We start from the raw sequence: 20,587 nt of genomic DNA on the forward strand, positions 1-20,587 counted from the left end.
TAGGTGGACTTGAGAGATAGAACCAGAGACATAGTTAAGAACCAGGTCACAGTGGAAGCCAGGGTCTCTGCTCATGGATAATGACACTTGTGGCCATCAAGATTGAAAAAGAAGCTTTCTCCTGTCGGGCTAATGAAGAACAAGATGACAAAAGGGTTTTATGATACAAAAAAGATGGGTCATGGGTTTACCAAACTCAAAGTCTGGGAAGAAACTGAAATGTATTTTATCCAGAGACTTCAGAGAAGAGCAGATGGGCCTCATTTTTAAATATTTGACATATTTCCACTTCTTATTTATTTTGTATATTCCCATCTCTTTTTATTTCATTTATTTCATTTTGGATGCATGTAACATTGATGTAAAGTTGTTCGAAAAGACAGAATGTCTCTTAGTCAGCAGATCTAGTTTAAATGGCATTGAATCATGAAGAATTTCATGGTAAAATGCATGCCCAAGTCATGTAAACTTTTTATATTAAAATAATATTTGTTCTTTATTGTTTACTGGTCATTTGTATTTCTTACGGTGTGAACTGCCTGTTCATGTCTGTTGCCCATTTGTTATATGGTAACATTTGTATTTTTCTTATTGATTTTTATGAGCTAATCCTTTGCATTCCATATGTATGTTGCATCTATTTTGGTAAATTTGTTTGAGAACATTCAGGATATGATGAAATACTTTCTCTTTTTTTGCTAAACATGAAGAGGAATTACAGAAAAATTATCAACCAACACAAAAAGAAAAGGGAAAATTGTACATAACTGACCATCTCAAGGTGATACATACTGCATAAATAATCCAGTCCATTATTTGGGTTATTTAAATTTTTACAGTGACTAAATATCAATTTTTAAAACTTTAAAAGCATAATAGATTTTGTGTACAACACTATTTAAAAGTAAAATCTACCCCAAGTGAAATTTAAGCTACCTGAGAAAAATTTCCTTTTCATCATCAGTTGTGTTTCTTAAAGGAAGAAAGTATAGTTTTTTCCCTATTGTACTCAAATTATTTGAATTGTGAAATGATAAGCTAATTGTATGAATTAAAACACACACACACACTCATACAGATAATTACTCAAGCATGCACTGAAAAGAGAGCCTGTGAAGAGAATAAAAATGTTTCCCCTTTTCTCTTTTTATTTCCACTCCTTCTGTAGTTTTGACAGCACCATTAGTGTTGACATACAAGCATGATCTGGGTAGATTTTCTAGCAGCTATAGTACCATTGCTTTGGAAATTCCTCAATCTAATAACAATAATGATAGAAATGGCTAATATGCCAAGCATTGGCCTGCATGGTAGTTACTGTGATTAGCTCCATTTTACATATGAACAAATGGAAGCATCAGAGACTTAAATAGTCATGTGACCACAGTCACATGGCTAGTAAATGGCAGGGCCATGACTCCCATCCAGACTTCACTGGCTCCAAACCAATGTGCTGACCACTCAAAAGTGAACAAAACAATAAAAGGAGTTATTTTCACATTTGGCTTTTTTAACACAGGAAGCTGATTCCTAATAGAAAAAAGGGAGGAAAAAAAAAAAAGAAAGAAAAAAGGGAGGAAATCTGCTTCCTAAATCTGATATACTTAACAAATCACACAAATATTAGCGTCTATAAGGGATAGATTATCTGGGCCAAGTTCAGATCATAACAGAGGAGACTGATACACAAACAAATAAATGTAATTTATTTTGCCAGGCAACACAGTTTCACAGAAGAGGTGACATTTCAGTTAAGAGTGGGAAGAGATAAAAGAGAGGAGTGACTGTTGTATCTAGGACCCAGAAATGGGGACACAAATAGCCTTCAAAAGGAGTTAGCCTTAGAAAGGAGTCATCATAGCACTGACACCAGCCTGTACAGTTTGAGTACATGTTACAGACCTGGTAGTATACTAAGCATTCACTTTATTTATTCCTTCCAATAACTTAGGAGACCAAAACCATATTGCTTCTGCATTACAGATGAGGGCACCGAGACAGGTGACATAACTTATTCAAAGTCATCACACCAGACAAGACAGGAACCTAGGCCATCTATCTCCTAACCATTTTACAATAGTCCCCTCTTTTTCTTCTGAAAGAGGTAGGAATAAAAGTGTAGTAGGAAAGGACGAAATTATAATTGATGATGTCTTTTTCTCTATGAAGTTGGAAGCTAGGCTAATCATACTCCCCAAATGCAGGAGTATGACTGGGTAGGAGACTTGAAGAGAGTTGTAAACATTCACATCTACCTGGGAGCTAACTAGGGAAGAGTAAGGAGTTTACAGAGCAACCCTGAGAGTGCAAGTGAGGAAGAAAGCCTTATAATTGTAATGAAGCCAATCAGCACAGTTATCCAGTGTTGTGAAAACAATGGCACTGGCCAAGAAGTACTCATACCAGTATTCACTGGAGAAAATTCATAGAAACAAGAGATATAATCCCCATTTCTCACTTAATTCTATAGCACCATAGAGACACCTAGCCAGGCCAGGTGTCAGATTTGAGGAAAGGGATATGAACTTTTAAGCTACTTCATTAGAAAGCATTATCATAGCCAAGGGCCAGGACATAAAGCTACATAGTGTGATGGAACCTTGGCGTAAGCCTGTCCTGCCAGCTCAGGGTTCATGACAGAAGGTCATGGGCTTCTTTGGTGAGATCAGGAGTTATAGCTATGGTATATGGCAAGCTGTTTGGAGCATGCAGCACATCAATGTTCATGACTATAAAACACCATGCCCTCCCTTGGCAGGAAAAGGAGAGGCTAGACTTCATGCCTGGTAGTTGAGCAGGGATGATTGATTGCTCTAAGCACTAGAGCCTAGTCTTTTTCCATGGAGTTTTGCAAGAGGCCAACTTTTTTCGGGGAGGCTAGCCAGCAAGGGGTCAATCTTAGACAAGTTAACCCTTTACCTCTTATTCAAATTTTTCCATCAGTTTTGTTGACAGCAAGAATGGAAAGGGATCTAGTACCCAAAGACTCCATTTTGTTATGTGGTTATGCAAAAACTTCAGCTTATATCTGCTTACATTCATCAACTGTTGGTACTATCAGTTATTTTGTTTCATGTTTTGAACAGCTTTACTGAAGCATGTTTGACATACAATCAACTGCAAATATTTAAATTGCATAATATGAGAAGTTTTGACAAATGTCCACACCTGTGAAACACAGGGATAATGGGTGAGTCCATTACCCCCAAAAGTGTTCTCATGCCCCTTGGCAATCCAGTCCATTCTTCATCACAACAGATGCTGGGTATCTTGATTTGGTCCTTTTACCCTTTTTATTTTATGATTTAGGTGGCTGGCTTTGAACAAGTTACTTAGCTTTCATTTTATCATCTCCATAATAAATATAAAGCTATCTTCAAAACCAGAATATTTTGAGGATTAGTGATTGTAAAACAAAGGCCAAGATATATAACTGTTAGTATAATAGGGAAAAGTAAAAATAGAACTGGCTACTATTATTAGAACTGGCTACTATGTATTAATTAGCAATTAATCTTGATGACGGAAACTTTGGTTCAGAGATTCCCACAACAGTTTCCATGCAGTGTCTAATGGAATTATTCAGTAAGGACACTTGCTTAGTGAAGACTTTCAGCCCAGATTCTTTTATTCCCCATCTTGAGTCTCCCTTCTGCCAAAGACTTGGGCTAGTCTTCTTTCAGAGACAGGCCCTGGGCAGGAGCATATAAATGCCCCCTCCACCCAAATTCTGTGCTCAAAATCAAATTCCATTTTTTCCTGTTGGTGCTAGCATCTGCTACACGTAGAAGATACTGCCTAATTTCTCTAGTATCAGTTCTTGACTTATGGTTGCCCAAACCCACAAGTTTCCAGTCTCCCCTATTCCTACTGCACAAATATTCTTCCCTCTGAACTTGGCTCATCTCCCCAGGCCAAGTCTCTCCAGAGACTCCTTCAATATATCATTGCTGCATCAGCCAAATTTCCTCTATAAGCCTCGGATAAAGCAGACAATTAACCCCTACCCCATCCTGGCCTCTTAGCCCACCTGGCCTGTTACTAACCATCCAAATCCCAGTATGACAGTTTAATCCCCATGTCCATCCTCCCCTAGCCTAATTAATTTTGCATTTAAGAAGCTCATATAATAAATTATACTTTTTTCTTTAGTCCCCAAGAGTCAGTTTAGGACCTAGTAAAATAAAACGGTATTCTTTCATCCAAATACAGGATCAATGTTTAGAAATCTAGTTTTGCATATCAACAATCATTTATATTTATTTAATTAGTGATGCAAGAAGAGGTGGGAAAAATAAGCTCTGAATCCTGTAAAATTTGTAAGAGAGGGATGAAGAAGAATGCCACACACTAGCACTTTTAACTTGCACACTCTTCAATTATTGGGGTTAGTGCAGCCTGGTTGAAGAATGCACATATTAAAAATATATAAAATATAAAGAATAAATTTAAAAAATATATGTAGTATGTAAGTTGGGTTTATTTTTAAGTTGGGCCAGTTTATAAATTGGACTGTAATGGTGCTTATAAAAATATGCAGTCTATAGAATAAAATTGTGATTATATGCCCTAAAGAAATATTGTCTTTAAGCCTTGAAAAATATGAGACATCTGTTATACATCTTCACAGAGACAAGAATTTCACTGGCAGAAAGAACATTTAAGTTGGATGTATGAAAGAAAAGTGAAAATGGTTAAGCTAATGAACAGGTTAGAGAATCATTTCTGTCTCAACAATGACACAGATATTTAGAAAGGCCATTTATGGATTTGAGGCTATGTCAGGGCCATGAAGATAATTCCAAATTGAGATTGACTTATACTTGCAGGGAGTATATTTCAAATAGAAATTTCCACTGCAGTCAGAGATGTATGCTTAAGAGCAGGGTACTTACAAAGATGAATGAATGTCACAAAATTAAATCTCGGTATCTTTCCATTTGTGACCCTAAACTTCAGCATATTTGTTGGAACTTGATGCTGCTCCTTCAGATTTTGGTTCAGTAGAAGAGAGATTATGTGTGCCTGGCTGACTCAGTTAGAAGAGCATGCGATTCTGATTTTGGAGTTGTGAGTTTAAGCCTCACATTGGGTGTAGAAATTATAACTAAATAAACTTTCTTTAAAAAGTAGAAGAGAGATTAATATCTAGGGAAAGGAGAACCACCTCTTGCAGCTCCAAAGATATTTTGGGCAGAGTAGCTGCTCCAAGCTTCAGCTCTTCCTGGTGAAAGCAAAGAGAAGGCATTGCAAATTCTTTAGGGCCACCTCTAGTGGGCTTTCTCAGTTGGCTGAAAAACCTCAAAGGTAAGGATTTAATTGGGAATTTAGCATTGGCTTCGAAAAAGAAGTCACAATATCTAAGTATTTCACACAAGGAAGAAGTCAAGCCACTCACAAAAGAGTTTCCTGCTGAAAATTCTTCAGTGTCAAAGAGTGTGTCTTGCTAATTGGGGTGATGGCCAAGAGGACACCAATGGTCAGCCCTTTGCCCAGGGTGGCTGCCTCCATTAGGAATGGCAATATGCCCTTTTTGTGTACTCTGAAAGGCGCCCAGTGGGGAGGCCTGAGGAGCTACTGACTGCCTTTGTGGCGAGGGCAGGTCTGGGCAGGCCTCAGGCCAGCAGGACTGAGCAGCCACCTGCTGACAGGGTTTTTCTTCCTCTTGCAGGAGTCCAGGGGATTCCATTAGAGAAAGTGCTGCTTCAAGCAAGACTTGGCCACCTTTAATGATTTCCAGAGAAGGAAATGAGTCTCCCAAATCAATTATGACCCTCAATTAGGTTATTTAAGTTGATAAATCCCAAGTGAAATCAGAGGATAGGATGTGTGATTCAATGGCCTGCAAGTCTCCTGGTTTCAGAGCCTAGGGACTACCATGTTAGTATTTTGCTAATATTCCCTTTGTAGTTTTGTAGTGCAATGCTTGGTGCCATCCTGGTTCTGGGCATAGATTGAACACCCGATGAAAAATGGCTGAGTATAAATCTCAATGCCTTTCTTTTCTCTGGGTTTGGTCAGTACTAAGTACCCAGTTGGTGATCAGGAAAGCTTAATGTATACCTTTTATACAATGAACAAATGTTGAACATCTCTAATGTATAGTCATTTCATTTCTTTACTGATTCAAATGGTTAAATAATACAGATGTTTTTCAATAGTAAAAAATGTCCAAATAATTTGTTTTTTAAAGTACACATGCCCCTGAGAGTAAGTGCAGATAAAAAGAAACAAAAATCCCCACAAAGGTTAAACCCATACACGGGAGCTATGCAATTCTTAGAAGACAGGACTCATAACCTGTCTTTATGTTAGAATGTGATCCACAAATACGGGCAGAGTCTCTGTGCACAAGTGTTGAAGAGACCGGCCTGTCATCAAGCTGTCTTTCCCTAACGCATAATCTGAAGATTTCTCTGTTGTTCTGTAGCCCTGATCTTCACACTGCACCTAGCCACCATAAGTCCTACCACTTCCTGGGTGCTGTAGTTGTTTTAAACCTCCCAGTTAAGGAAGCAACAAATGACTAAAACCCACCCTGAGGCTGCTCCTGATGCCATGTTTCCTGTTCACTAAATAACAACTATTAGAAACAAACTGAAGGTTGCTAGGGGGGAAGTAGGTGGGGTGTGGGGGTAGGGTAATTGGATGATGGGCATTAAGGACAGCATGTGATATGATGAGCACTGGGTATTATATGGAGCTGATGAACTACTGAACTCTACATCTGAAACTAATGATGTACTATATGTTGGCTACTTGAATTTAATAAAAAAATAAAATGAAATAAATAAAATGCCCCAAATCTGCCTGAAGGGAGCACTTCTTTCAAATTTGCAAGGAGGCACTATATGACCTAATAAAGGACCTGTAGTTGTGCTTGGTTATATTATAGTGACCATCTCTGAACTACTTGTAACAATACAGCAGAGCTGTACCACAATAAACCCCAGAAAGATATAAAAGAGAGTATGGAAAAAGTCAACATCCAAAGTGAGGCTCAGAATTTTCCAAAATTGAGGAAACATGAGTTCACAGACACAAAAAGCATGACATATGCCAAGCAAAATAAATAAAAAGAATCCACACTTGGATAAATTTTAGTGAAACTGAAGAACACCAAAGACAAAGGGAAAATCCTAAAAGCAACATGAAAATATAATCCACAAAAAAAAAAAGAAAATATAATCCACAAATTATACGTAGATCTTTTATACAAAAAAGGAAGCCAGAAAACAGTAAAATAATATTTTCAAAGTGCTGACACAAATTAACTGCCAACTTACATCCTCAGCACAACCGTCTTTCAATCACAAAAGCAAAACAAAGACATTTATGGCAAACAAAATTTGCAATCATCACTAAAAGATCTTTATGAAAGGAATGCCCACAGGGTGATTATCAGGAAGAAGAAACATGATCCCAAGAAGGAAAATCTGAGAGACACAAGAAGAAAAGTAAGCAAAGATAGTTTAAACAGGGAGGTAAATCTAAATAATGCCACTTGTATAAGAGTTACAATTTCTAATTTGATAGCTTAAAAAAGACAGAAAGTCAAGATGGGAGAGTGATTAGAAATAAAATATATTGAGGATCTACGTATTCTTCCAGAGAGAGACTAGGGCATTGATTACTTATTTTCCCAAGCTTACTTCAAGGGTGATTACCAGAACAACAGAAGTAAAGTGAATAACTTTTAAACCAATAGAGGAAAGAAAAATAGGATGAAAACAAACAAACAAAATATTCCACCAACCAAAAGCCAAGAAAAAAATGAAAGAAATATAGTAAATGTGAATCAAATAGAAGGAACAAAGTAAGATGGTTAAAAACAAAACAGCCCAAATATATCAGTAATCACAGCAAGTATAATTATATAATCTCACCAGTTAGAAATAAAAGTATTATACTAGACGAAAATAAAATCCATTTGTATACTGTTTACAGGCACTATACAAAAAACATACCAAAGGACATGGTACAGTCCTTGGAAAATAAATGTCTATGGAAAATAAAAGGACAGGAAAAACTACCCATGCCAATACTAATCAAAATAGAATTGGGATAGCTATAATAGTAGCAGATGAGATAGACTTTGAGACAAAAAAAGCATTCTTATGGATAGAGAATGTCCAAACACCAGAAGAAATGTTTTAACTCCCCAGGAAGATATAACAATTCTAAAATTGCATATAACTAATAAAATAGCTTAAAATGATATAAATCAAAAGTTGATAGAATCATAGAGCGAAATGGACAAATCCTTTCTCATAATGGGAGACTGCAACACACCTCTTTCAATTCCTGATAGGTCAAAGAGATTAAAAAAACTAGTAGAGATTTAGTAGTATTTAGATTTTTTAGTGGCATATTGTTGTGCAATAATTTCATTTTTAAAAATCAGGTATATAAATAACTGCCGCTCTGAATATCCCAGATTAGACTGATCTAATCCCAGTAAAAAGCAAAGGAAGCTTATGCTTATATAAACTGAGAAGCCTCATGGTTGTTGTATATATAATTTCCAGTAGGTATTTTGAAAATTTTAAATTATTTAAAGACCTTCTACCTTATAACCCAATTTCATCCACTAATCTTGTGAGATCCACCCATTTTAAATATATTAACATAGAAGATTTGAACAAGACAATTTATAAATTTAATTAATTAAATTATTTAATGAAATAATTAATTATTTCATGAAATAAATAATTAATTATTTAATAAATAATTAATTTATTTAATGAAAATAGAGCAAAATCTGTATCCAATAACATAAAAATACACATTCTTCTGAAGAAATCATGGAATATTTAGGAAAACTGACCAAATGTAGCCCATAGAGCAATTCTCAAGAAATTTCTTCTAAATTATGGAAACAACTGAATTTCAACTAAATTATGGAAACACAGACTAGTAACTAGTCTGTGGTCACAACAAAATCAATACATAAAGTAATAACATGTCTATACACAGAAATATAAAAATGTAATTTCTTCTAAAAAAATTATTCCATTTCATTTGGTATACACTAAAAGGAACCTAGCAATAAATAATACTAGCAGCAAGGACTTACATGTTTCTTATTATTTCCCAGAATTGTTCATATATTCTTTATGTATTAATTCATTTACTATTTACAACAGTCATTTGAAGTGCATATAATTATTATCCCCATTTTAAAGATAAAAAAACTGAGACACAGAGAGGTTATATAAATTTACATGGCAGGATTCAAATCCAGGCAGTTCAGTGTCAGTTTCCACACTCTTAGACCCTAGTTTTTGCCACTTCTCTAAAAACATGTAAGATCTTTCTAGGGAAATCCACAAAAGCTTTAGAGAAAGATATTCACACCTAATAAATCAATGGGATATGCATTTCTGATTGGAAATATATCGATTCTTTCCAAAATTGTTCCCTAAATTCAATGTAATTTCAATCAAAATCTCAACATGTTGCTTCTAGGAATTCAACAAAATGATGCTAAAATTTGTATTGAAAGAGTGAATGGTCAATAATGCTAAGACATTCCTGGAGAAGAAGAATAATGGCTTCCTGACAGACTTATGATATACTGTATTAATTAGAGTAGTGTGGTATTGGCATAGAAATAGATAGCTTTGACCAAAGGAATGAAAACTAATTTCTGCTACCACTTATTCTAGCTATAAAGAGCTTTCAACTTGTGGAGCAATTGCTCTCTCAAAATATCAGGAAATTTTGGTGAATAATTTTTACCTTTCCTCACAGGTGTTCAAACACTAGTTTCTGCAATTTGAAAAGTCTTGTTAGTATAGTTATTTCAGTTAGTTCCAATTTTGGAGACTATGGAACTCCAAGACTATTATACAGAGGGGGCCATATGATTTTGGAGACCAAATCAGGACATCTTTGAGAATGAGAGAGTCCTATTTATAATTAAATCATCCCTGTAACCAGAATGGTCACCCTACTTTCATTCCATTCTGTGCTCTTTTAACAACCAGCTTCTTCTATCAGTTATGCCAACTCTTTCTACACCAATTGATAGTTTTTAAAAATTACTAGTCATAGAATGATTTAAGGATCATGATATATGTCTTTTTTATCGTGGCTTACCTTGACCACTAAACTAACCCAACACCCACAGTTGAGCAGTGGCATTAGTGACAACCATTTTGCAACCTCTTCAGTTGTTTCCAAACTGCTCCTGATTCAACCCAGTTTCCATTCAGTTCTCCCTCATTTACAAACCCATGCCTGCTCAGCTGACTCAGCATTTGCCTCTTAGTTCCAAACCCTCAGTGCCCCTACAGGCATCAGCCTCCCCCAACTTCCCACCTGCTATCCTCACAATCCTCTACCCAAGAAAGGCAGCTCTACTCCAGCACCCCCACCCCCCACCCCGTGGGAGCCAGCCCCCTTCAGGCTGGACTGCCCTCTGGCCTGCCAACCCCCAGACATGGGTTTTAGATACAGCTTGGTTACAGACTCCCCTACCACCCTCCAAAGGGGAAAATATTGATAGGGTTTCAGAACAGGGAAGAGATAGAAGATGATCTATTTTGGAAGTATATACCCATTCTTAAAAACATATACCCTTGGTTTCTCATTCTCGTTCACTGTCCAAATTAATAGTTAAACTGGAAACCCAGTAATATAAAGGAAATGTAGTAATTTTGAATATCTGAGAGACCAAATACGAAGTTAGTTCTTTATTTATAAATAAGAAAATACTTTTTATGGTTAAGATTTAGCCATTGCTATTTTCATTCAGAAATTCCTGCCCTCCCCCCTTTTTTTGCTAGACTAAGAAAGAAAACCACTTCTCCTAAACAAGAGAAAAATACTATTTCACTTATATTGGTGCCCAACCTTTGCTATACATTGTAATCACATAGGGAGCTTTGGAAAAAATACTGATGTCTGGGTCTCATGCCTAGAGATTCTGATTTCAGTGATCTGGAATGTGCCTGGCCATTGGGGGTTTATAGCCTTCCAGGTGTCTAATGTACAGCTAAGATTGAGACTGCTGACAGCCTCTCACAGGCTGAACATGTGTATACCAGACTTCACTGACCCTTCACAACAATTCCATGAGATGCCAGCCTGCAGATGAAGAAATGAGGGCTCAGAGAGGTTAACTAAGTTATCCCTGATCACACAGCTAGTAAAGGTCTGAAACAAGATTTGAAATTGAATCTATATGACTTCAAAGACCATGTACTTAACTCTTAGTGAAGAAAAGGTGTCATTATGGGGAAGAACACTTAAATATGGATAAGGACCTGCTTAGCAACTTCAATTTCCCATATAGAGCCATTCCATTACTACTTGAAGACATAGCCAAGGCCTAATCTCTAGGACCAATCTTATTCTTAAAAGACATACAAAGAGTTTGCCCAGTGCATCCATCAGCCTTGCCCCCTGGATATGGTAACTAGGTTCTTGCCTTATGGACAAATGTACTGACATGTTCCCTATTGCTAGTAAAGATAAGTATTAAGCATCGGCAGTGGGATCAGAGTCTTGGGTTCAAATCTCTTCCTTCTCCCATGTATCCTTGTGACTTGAACAAGTTAGTTAACCTCTCCAAGTCTCAATTTCTACATTTATTAAATGTAAAAAATAAAATCTATATCGCAGGGCTATGGAGAGGAATGAACAAGATAACAAATAGTAGGTGTTCAATAAAAAGTAAATGTAGTATAGTTATTATTGATATGAACATAATGATATACCTGGTACCCGTGTCCAATAAATAGTGTTGTTTTACTCTGCTTAAAATAGCTTTAATGTTGCCATTGAAATCCATTTTTTAAGCCCCAACTCCAATGGTGTACAGTCCAACCCCTAGGGTGCCTAAAGCTTGCCCTCTGGAATGTGAGCCTCGTACCTGGTCAGAATCCACTACTGCTATGCTCTGTCTTCTGGAGATATTGAGGTATCTCAATACAAAGACTGCCCTTTCAGATCCCCACAGATTACTCACCTCAAGGCTGTTTCAGATCACCATGTGACCCCAAGAAGTGTGCTCTCACACTCTCCAAGTTTCCAATCCTCTTCTCTCTGGCCCATCTTGATATACCCATGGCAACCCAGTCTATAACTTCTGTCAAATAAAAAGCATAATGTTAACACATTCATTAATTTGTGCATCATAAACTCAACACAATTGGTTTAAAAATTTGGGCTCAAGGGTGAGGTAAACTTTCCCAGTTTCCTAAGAGGGATCCCAGTCTAACCCAAAGCCACAAATAGAGTGGGGCCAGAACCCTCATTTATTCCGTTCGTTGCATAATCAACATAGATAAAGAGACATAATTCCCTTGAGAGATTTTCAAGGTCCTCCTTAAAGTGTGTTTCCCTCACTATTGTGGTTCTAAACTATAGCCACGGCCTCAAGACCAAATTACAGCCTTGGGCAGCCGGTTTCAGTCTGGTGGTTACAGCAATGAATTTGGAGTCAGGAATCCTGGAGTCTCAGCCAACTATTCCCTGGGTAACCACAAGCAAGTTAGTTGCCCTTGTCTCAGTTTTTCTATCAGTCAAATGGGGTAGTTTTTCCTTTCTTCCAGCTACTTCAAAGGCATATGTTATGACAATTAATTAACCCCATGGCCATAGTAAACTTAAAACTTTCCATGCAATAACAAAGCTATTGTCAGCTTTTTCCTTCAAAGTATAATTTAATCTTAGGATACTTTAGGTTTGGGATGTCTGAACATTATAGCTGGAGGTTCATTTGGGAGTATTTTTCTCCAGGGTTACTAAGCCACATACCCAAATGCCTTAGTGCTGGCTGATGGAGGCAGCAGCATCTTCCAAAATATTAAACCAAAAAGTTTGGATTCAGCTCAAGAGAATAGCATTGCTAAATCACACTGGTGGCTTTCTTTAATATCCAGGCTTCCCCATTATATAAGAATCTGATACCATTTGGTTTTTTAATCTTTTTTTTTAAAAATCTGATACCATTTGAAAAATATTCTAAAGAATAGTAGCTTGATACTCACAGGTAAACAAAACCTAATGAAAAGTTTCCATCTCTGCTTCCAGTTTAGTGTAACACTGATGTATTTCTTTATTTCCCATTTTTCTATTACTTTTGGTCCTAAAGGAATCTTTTTCCTATATTCCATATTTTAGTGATTTTTTTAATGCTGAGAAATTCTACTGGCTCCTTGCATGCAACCATGAACAGTTATAGAAGTAAGAATCCATCTACAAATACTACTTTTAGAGTAGCTTTGAGAAAGATATTACTTTAAGCTTGAGTTTTTATAGTTGATAAAAGTGATAGCCATTCGGAAAAGAAAAAAAAATTATACAGCTATACAGCTAGCAGATATATTATTCCTAAGAGAAGTTAAATAAATTATTATTATATTACTAGTTTTCCTTCCTAATATTGTTTGGTATGCATATTACTTTTGAATAAGAATGTAAATGTTGACAATTTAGCAGAATATTAAGGTGTCACCACCTAATGTAGGTTAGGAATACATTCTATTCTGTTTTCTAGAATGGCTAGCTGACAACTGAAATAGAAAAAAGCTAATAATACTTATCTCTCTTGGTATAAATAAAGTTACAGTACTGACGATTTTAGCAATTACTATCCACAACTTTAAATACTGTTTTTCATTATTAATGCTTAAATATATATGTTCTAAAAGGACTCAAAACAGTTCTGTATTGTATATACATTAGATATGGGAGATTAAATCACTTCAAACCCATATGGTATAGTGGAAAAATTATTCATCAGTTAGAAATTCAGCTTCCCAGGTTCTGGTTAAAGTCTGTATGACTTCATGGGTGCCTGGGTGACTCAGTTGGTTAAGTGTCTGCCTTCAGCTGAGGTCATGTTCCCACACTCCTAGGATTGAGCCCCTCATCGGGCTCCCTGCTCAGTGGGGAGCCTACTGCTCCCTTTCCCTCTGCCTGCAGCTCCTCCTGCTTGTGCTTTCTTTCTTTCTCTCAAATAAATAAATAAGATATATATATTTTTTTAAATCTGTAGGACTTCAAAGTCTCATCTTGGTTCTGTCACTCTCTTTATGACTTTGGGTGAATCCTTTACATTTTCAGGATCCAATTTCCTGATAGTTATGGCTTGAATTGTGTGTTCTCAATGCCATAAAAATAAAGATATATTGAAATTCTAACCCTCACTACCTAAGAATATAACATTATTTGGAAATAAGGCCCTTTCCCTATTTAGTATTTGGTTAAGTTGAAGTCATACTGGAGTAGGATGAACATATGACCCAACATGACTATTATCCTTATAAGAAGACAATCATTGAAGACAAACACACATGGAAACACCATGTGACAATAAAGGCAGAAATTGGACTTCCAGAGTTGCAAGCCAAGAAATGCCGAAACAACAAATGCCAGCAAACAACTAGAAGCTAGGAATAGGCAAGGAAGGATTCCCCTACAAGTTTCAGAGGGAGCATAGCCCTGTCCACATCTTAATTTGAGGCTTCTAGACCCCAGAACTGTGAGATAATAAATTTCTGTTGTCTTGAACTATCTAGGTTGTGACACTTTGTTACGGTAGCCCTAGGAAATTCAAATACAATCTTTAAACCGGGAGGGCTGGACTCTGCAAGTCTCATCCATAAATATATTTTTATTATTTGAATTCAAGGGTCAACAAACTTTTTGTAAAGAGCCAAATAACAAATATTTTAAGTCTTTCAGATCATATGGTTTCTGTCATAAATACTCAGCTCTGCTGATTGAAAATGTCACAGGCAATAAATAAATAAACGAGTGCAGCTGTGTTCCAATAAAACTTTATTTATTGGCCACTAAAATTTGAATTTCATGTAATTTCATTATGTCACAAAATACTATTCTTTAACAGAAAAATTTCCCTACCATTTAGAAATACAACAACCTTTCTTAGCTTCCGGGCCACACAAAAACAAGGAGAGGATTAGATTTGGTCTGCAGGCTATGATTTGCTAAACCATTTCAAGTCGTTAACATAAGTTTGTCCGATTTGGTAGAGAGCATAATAGAAAAGCTATATGCAGCCCTTTATCCAAGACACATGAGATATGCAATGTGACTTTGTGAGGATGCTGATAACTGTGTTCACCAAATTATATTTCTCTATAATAAAACTATTTTTTATAAAACTATCACATTTTAAAAAGCACGATTTTTAAAAGTTTTTATTTAAACACCAGTTAACATGCAGTATATTAGCTTCAAGTGAATTTAGTGATTCATCACTTACATACAACATTCAGTGCTCATCATAATAAGTTCCCTCCTTAATACTGACCACCCATTTAACCCATCTCCCCTCTAACAAACTTAGTTTGTTCTCTATAGTTAAGAGTCTGTTTCCTGGTTTGTCTCTTCATTTTTCCACCTACATTCACCTGTTTTTGTTTCTTAAATTCCACATATCAGTGAAATCATATCATATTTGTCTTTCTCTGACTTATTTCACCTAGCATAATATTCTCTAGCTCCATTCATGTCATTTCAAATGGCAAGATTTAGTTCTTTTTTATGGCCGAGTAATATTCCATCTTTGTGTGTGTGTGTTTGTGTATACACATATATATACACACATGTATATATGTATGTATATACACCTTTGTTTATATACATTGTGTATATACACATTGTGTATATATATCGTGTGTGTGTGTGTGTGTGTGTGTGTGTATCTTTATCCATTTATCAGTCAATGGACATTTGGGCTCTTTCCGTAATTCGGCTACATAAGTTTTAAGTTTTTTTAAAAACTACATAACAAATATTAATAAATATGACCATTTATTGAGGAATTACAGAATGCCAACCACTCTGCTAAATGCTGTACACAATTATCTCATTAATCCTACCATAAACCTGTAGGTTACACAGTCCTTTATCCCCTTTACGGAAGAAGCTTAGAAAGATTAAGTAATGTGCCTGAGGCCACACAGTTAATGTATAACTGAGCCAGGAATAAATCAGGTGATTCTGACTACAAGGTTTATATTAAACTAATTTATCAGGATGCCTGGGTGGCTCAGTAGTTGAGCGTCTGCTTTTGGTTCAGGACACGATCCTGGGGTCCTGGGGTCATGGGATCGAATCCTGCATTAGGCTCCCTGCAGGGAGCCTGCTTCTCCCTCTGCCTATGTCTTTGCCTCTCTCATGTGTCTCTCATGGATAAATACATAAAATCTTTAAAAGAAAATAAACTATTTTATATACTGTTGTTAGTTTCTTGTTAAGGTTAATTTTAAATGTTCAGTTTCCAAACATATATTGCAATTTACCATAATGAATTATTTCTCATAATTAATAACAAAACCTTCAGTTTTATTAATAACAAGTAAATAATAACCACTAATAATAAAATCTACATGGAGATTAAGGAGTGTACTTGTAAGGAGCACCAGGTATTGTATGGAAGTGTTGAATACTATATTGTATACCTGAAACTAATATTACACTGTTAGCTAACTGGAATTTAAATAAAAGCATTTAAAAAATAATTAAATCTATAATCACAATAGCAACAAAGAATGGAAGAAGTACACTTCATTCTAGTCATTGAATTAGATCAAATATAACATTTTATTTCTTTGCCTCAAATACTGGAATTGCATGAGCAAACAGCCCAGCCATGGTCTTAAATTACTTGTTTCTGGGGAAAGCAGAGTAAACATGTAAAACTAGATACTATTTTATAATATACTCTTTTCTTACCACCCAATGAAAGAACAGTTAAGAGAAAAAAAAAAATACCAACCAACTTGTTGATACCGTATGTGATTAAGTTCCTCATTCAAGTGCACTGACAGATGGCAGAAAAGAGAAGAAAGGATAGAGATGCCAGGGAGATGGAGGATGGTGTAATCAAATACAAAACCATCTGGATCCTGTCCCTCTGTGACCTAATGTTTGTGTTTGAGTTAAACCTTTTGTATCATCACCTGACAGATCACAGACCAAATTTCTAACCTGAAGCATTCTTTGAGCAAGCACAGAGCAGCAAAGTATTCTTTGAGGAAATTATACACTTCATCTATATAAAGGTTAAGTCAATGGAATTATTAAAATGGTAGAATAGGATTTGAAGGCTTAACCTCCATGGATGCCATCATGCCTGGCACACAGAGAACATGCAATATCCCCTAGATAAAATGTCCACAGAGTGCAAACACAGCAATCTGCTTTGTGTTACTTTCTAATAAACGTCAACGAGAAAAGTATTTATAACCTGAAATTTGGAGGGGGGGGGAGCGGATCTAGTAGCTTGCCACATGAAAATACATCCTCCTTGTCGATTCCAGGAAAATGTCAAATCAGTACAACTGATCCAAGATTGTTGGTCTTCACTTCTGTATTGATTAAGTTGCACATGTTATGTTTTTGGCAATATTCACAGCTATTTTGCAGTTGTGCAAATTAAGACACACGGGATAAACAACTTGCTCCAAAACAGGCTAGAATTAAAGTCAGCAATAAGATTCAAATCCAACTTCAGTCTTCTTGTTACCTTGTCTGAGATGGGAAGATTATGGAGCTTAGTTTTGGCTCCATTGTTTCAATGATGGCTGTATAGAATCAGTTCTCACTTCCAAAGCTATAATAGAATTATGGAACTTTCAATGTATCTTATAGGAAACCAGCTTCTGTCCATTTAATATGGCTCAATTGACATGTATTTATCTATTTACTTAAAGATTTTACTTATTTATTTGAGAGAAAAAATTAGTGAGGGGAGGGAGGGATAGAGGGAGAGGGACAAGCAGACTCTCCACTGATCAGGGAGCAGGACACAGAGCTCGATGTGTGACTCAGTCCTAAGACTCTGGGATCATGACCTGAGCCAAAAGCAGATGCTTAACTGACTGAACCATCCAGGTGCGCCTCAACTAACATTTATTAAGGACTTTACTAGATCTAGAAGTAAAGAGGCTGAAAAAAGACCCCACCCATGAGGACTTGAGATTCTAATGAAAGAGGAGGAAAAGCCCTCAATACAAATAATTTCAATCAAGTGAAGCTAAAGGATAAGATAAAGGTATTGAGTGCCAGGGGAAGCTGGAAGAGGGGCACTGAGCATAACCTGGAAGTCCAAAAAAGGCTTCCAGGAGGAGATGATGCCCAAAATGGGTCCAGAAAGGGCATTTGGATTTAGCCAATTAAAGAGAGGAGAAAAGAGCATCCCAGCCCTGGGAATCTGCAGGAGCGGAGCCAAGAGGTGGGAAACACCAAAGAATGCTGGAAGAGTGTGCTCTGAGGAGAGGGACCAGAACTACTAACTTGAAAACTCTAATTCATGGCCTTCCTAAACACAAAAAATTAAGTGTCTGGACAATGTTATTTAAAAGCTTTAAATTCACAGGGTAAATTGTAACTGGAAAACTGATTGCTATTATATGATGCCCATATCAGGATGAAGACTTTGGTCCTAGAAATTCTATAGAAGTTTATTTATTTTTAGAAAACCAAAATGCTCCTTTGTCTCTTAGTTGGTGACATGGCTCATGCCTGCTCTCAGGTCAGTGCCCTCATGGGTGAAAGCTTACTGTAAAAAAAAAAAAAAAAAAAAAAAGAAAGCTTACTGTAATGCCAGGTAAGACAAATAGAAACTCAATGTCTTTTCAAGTGTAAGTCCCTGAAAGTTGTTGAGGATTTTGCATCTGTGTTCATCAATAGTTCTCTTTTTTTGGAGTGTCTTTATCTGATTTTGGTATCAGGGTAATGCTGGACTCAGAGAGTGAATTAGAAAGCTTACCTTCCTCTTCTATTTTTTGGAATAGTTTGAGAAGAATAGGTATTCACTTTTCTTTAAATGTTTGGTAGAATTCACCTGTGAAGCTGTCTGGTTCTGGACTTTTGTTTGTTGAGAGTTTTTAAATTACTAATTAAATTTCATTGCTGGTAATTGGTCTGTCAAATTTTCTATTTCTTTGTGATTCAGGCTGGGAAGGTTATATGTTTCCATGATTTATCCATTTCTTCTAACTTGTTCAATTTTTTGGTGGTGTAATTTTTCATTTTTCATAATATTCTATTATAATCATATATATCTGTAGTGTTGGTTGTTATTTCTCCTCTTTCATTTCTGATTTTGTTTTTTTGGCTTTCTTTGTTTTTTTTTCTTCAAATATTTTATTTATTTATTAATGAGAGAGAGAGACAGAGACAGAGACAGAGACAGAGACAGAGACAAAGACATAGAGGGAGAAGCAGGCTCCACCAGGGAGCCAGGCGTGGGACTCCATCCCAGGTCTCCAGGATCATGCCCTGAGCCAAAGGCAGATGCTTAACTGCTGAGCCACCCAGGTGTCCCTCATTTCTGACTTTGAGTCCTCTCTCTGTTTTTGTTTTGTTTTTATTTTGTTTTTATTTTGTTTTTGTAAGTCTGACTAAAGGTTTATAAATTTTGTTGATCTTCTCAAAGAACCAGCTCCTGGTTTCATTGATCTTTTCTTCTCTTTTTAAAAAGATTTTATTTATTTATTTATTTATGAGAGACACACAGAGAGAGGCAGAGACACGGAGAGAGGGAGAAGCAGCCTCACTCTGGGGAGCCTGATATGTGACTTGATGTCAGGACCCCGGGATCACAACCTGAGCCGAAGGCAGAGGCTCAACCACTGAGTCACCCAGGTGCTCCTCACTGATCTTTTCTATTGTGTTTTTTGGTATCTATTTCATTTATTTCTGCTCTAATCTCTGATTTCCTGCCTTTCCCTAGTTTTGGGTTTAGTCACTCTTTTTCTAACTCCTTCAGGTGTAAGATCAGGTTGTTTATTCGAAATTTTTCTTGCTTCTTGAGGTAGAGCTGTATTGCTATAAACTTCCCTCTTAGAACAGCATTTGCTATATCCCAAAATTTTGGACCATTGTGCTTTCATTTTAATTTGTCGCCGTGTACTTTTGATTTCCTCTTTAATTTCTTGGTTGACCATTGTTTAGTATAATGTTGTTTAACTTCTGTATATTTGTGTTTTCTCCAGATTTTTTCTTGTGGTTGATTTCTAATTTCATAGCATTGTGATCGGAAAAGATACATGGTATGATTTCAGTCTTTTTCAATTCGTTTTGTGGCCTAATATGTGATCTATTTTAGAGAATGTTCCATGGGCACTTTAAAAGAATACGTATTGTGTTGTTTTAGGATGAAATGTTCTGAATATATCTGTTAAATCCATCTGGTCTAATGTATCATTCAAAGTCACTGTTTCCTTCTTGATTTTCTGGTTGGATGATCTATCCATTGATGTAAGTGGGGTATTAAAGTTGCCTGCTATTACTGTATTATTATGCATTAGTTCCTTTATGTTTGTTAACAGTTTTATGTTTTTGCGTGCTCTCATATCGGGTGCATAAGTATTTACAATTGTTAGAACATCTTTTGGATTGTTCCCTTTATGATTATATAGTGTCCTTCTTTGTCTCTTGTTATAGTCTTTCTTTTAAAGTCTATTTTGGGGGCAGCCCAAGTGGCTTAGTGGTTTAGCACTGCCTCCAGCCCAGGGCCTGATCCTGTGGACCTGGGATCTAGTCCCACGTTGGGCTCCCTGCATGGAGCCTGCTTCTCCCTCTGCCTGTGTCTCTGCCT

General features: G+C 36.4%; 1 long non-coding RNA gene across 1 annotated transcript in view; it reads right to left on the reverse strand.

Annotated features, from left to right (window-relative positions):
• Window positions 1-12,094, reverse strand: part of LOC140599709 (uncharacterized) — a 59,366-nt gene extending 47,272 nt beyond the window's left edge. Inside the window, exon 1 of the long non-coding RNA XR_012002668.1 lies at window positions 11,975-12,094. This is a non-coding gene — a long non-coding RNA (uncharacterized lncRNA). The remainder of the gene's footprint in view (window positions 1-11,974) is intronic.
• Between the last annotated feature and the right edge of the window lie 8,493 nt (window positions 12,095-20,587).

The sequence above is a fragment of the Vulpes vulpes genome, chromosome 7 (assembly GCF_048418805.1).
Source record: "Vulpes vulpes isolate BD-2025 chromosome 7, VulVul3, whole genome shotgun sequence".
Taxonomy (NCBI): Eukaryota; Metazoa; Chordata; class Mammalia; order Carnivora; family Canidae; genus Vulpes; species Vulpes vulpes.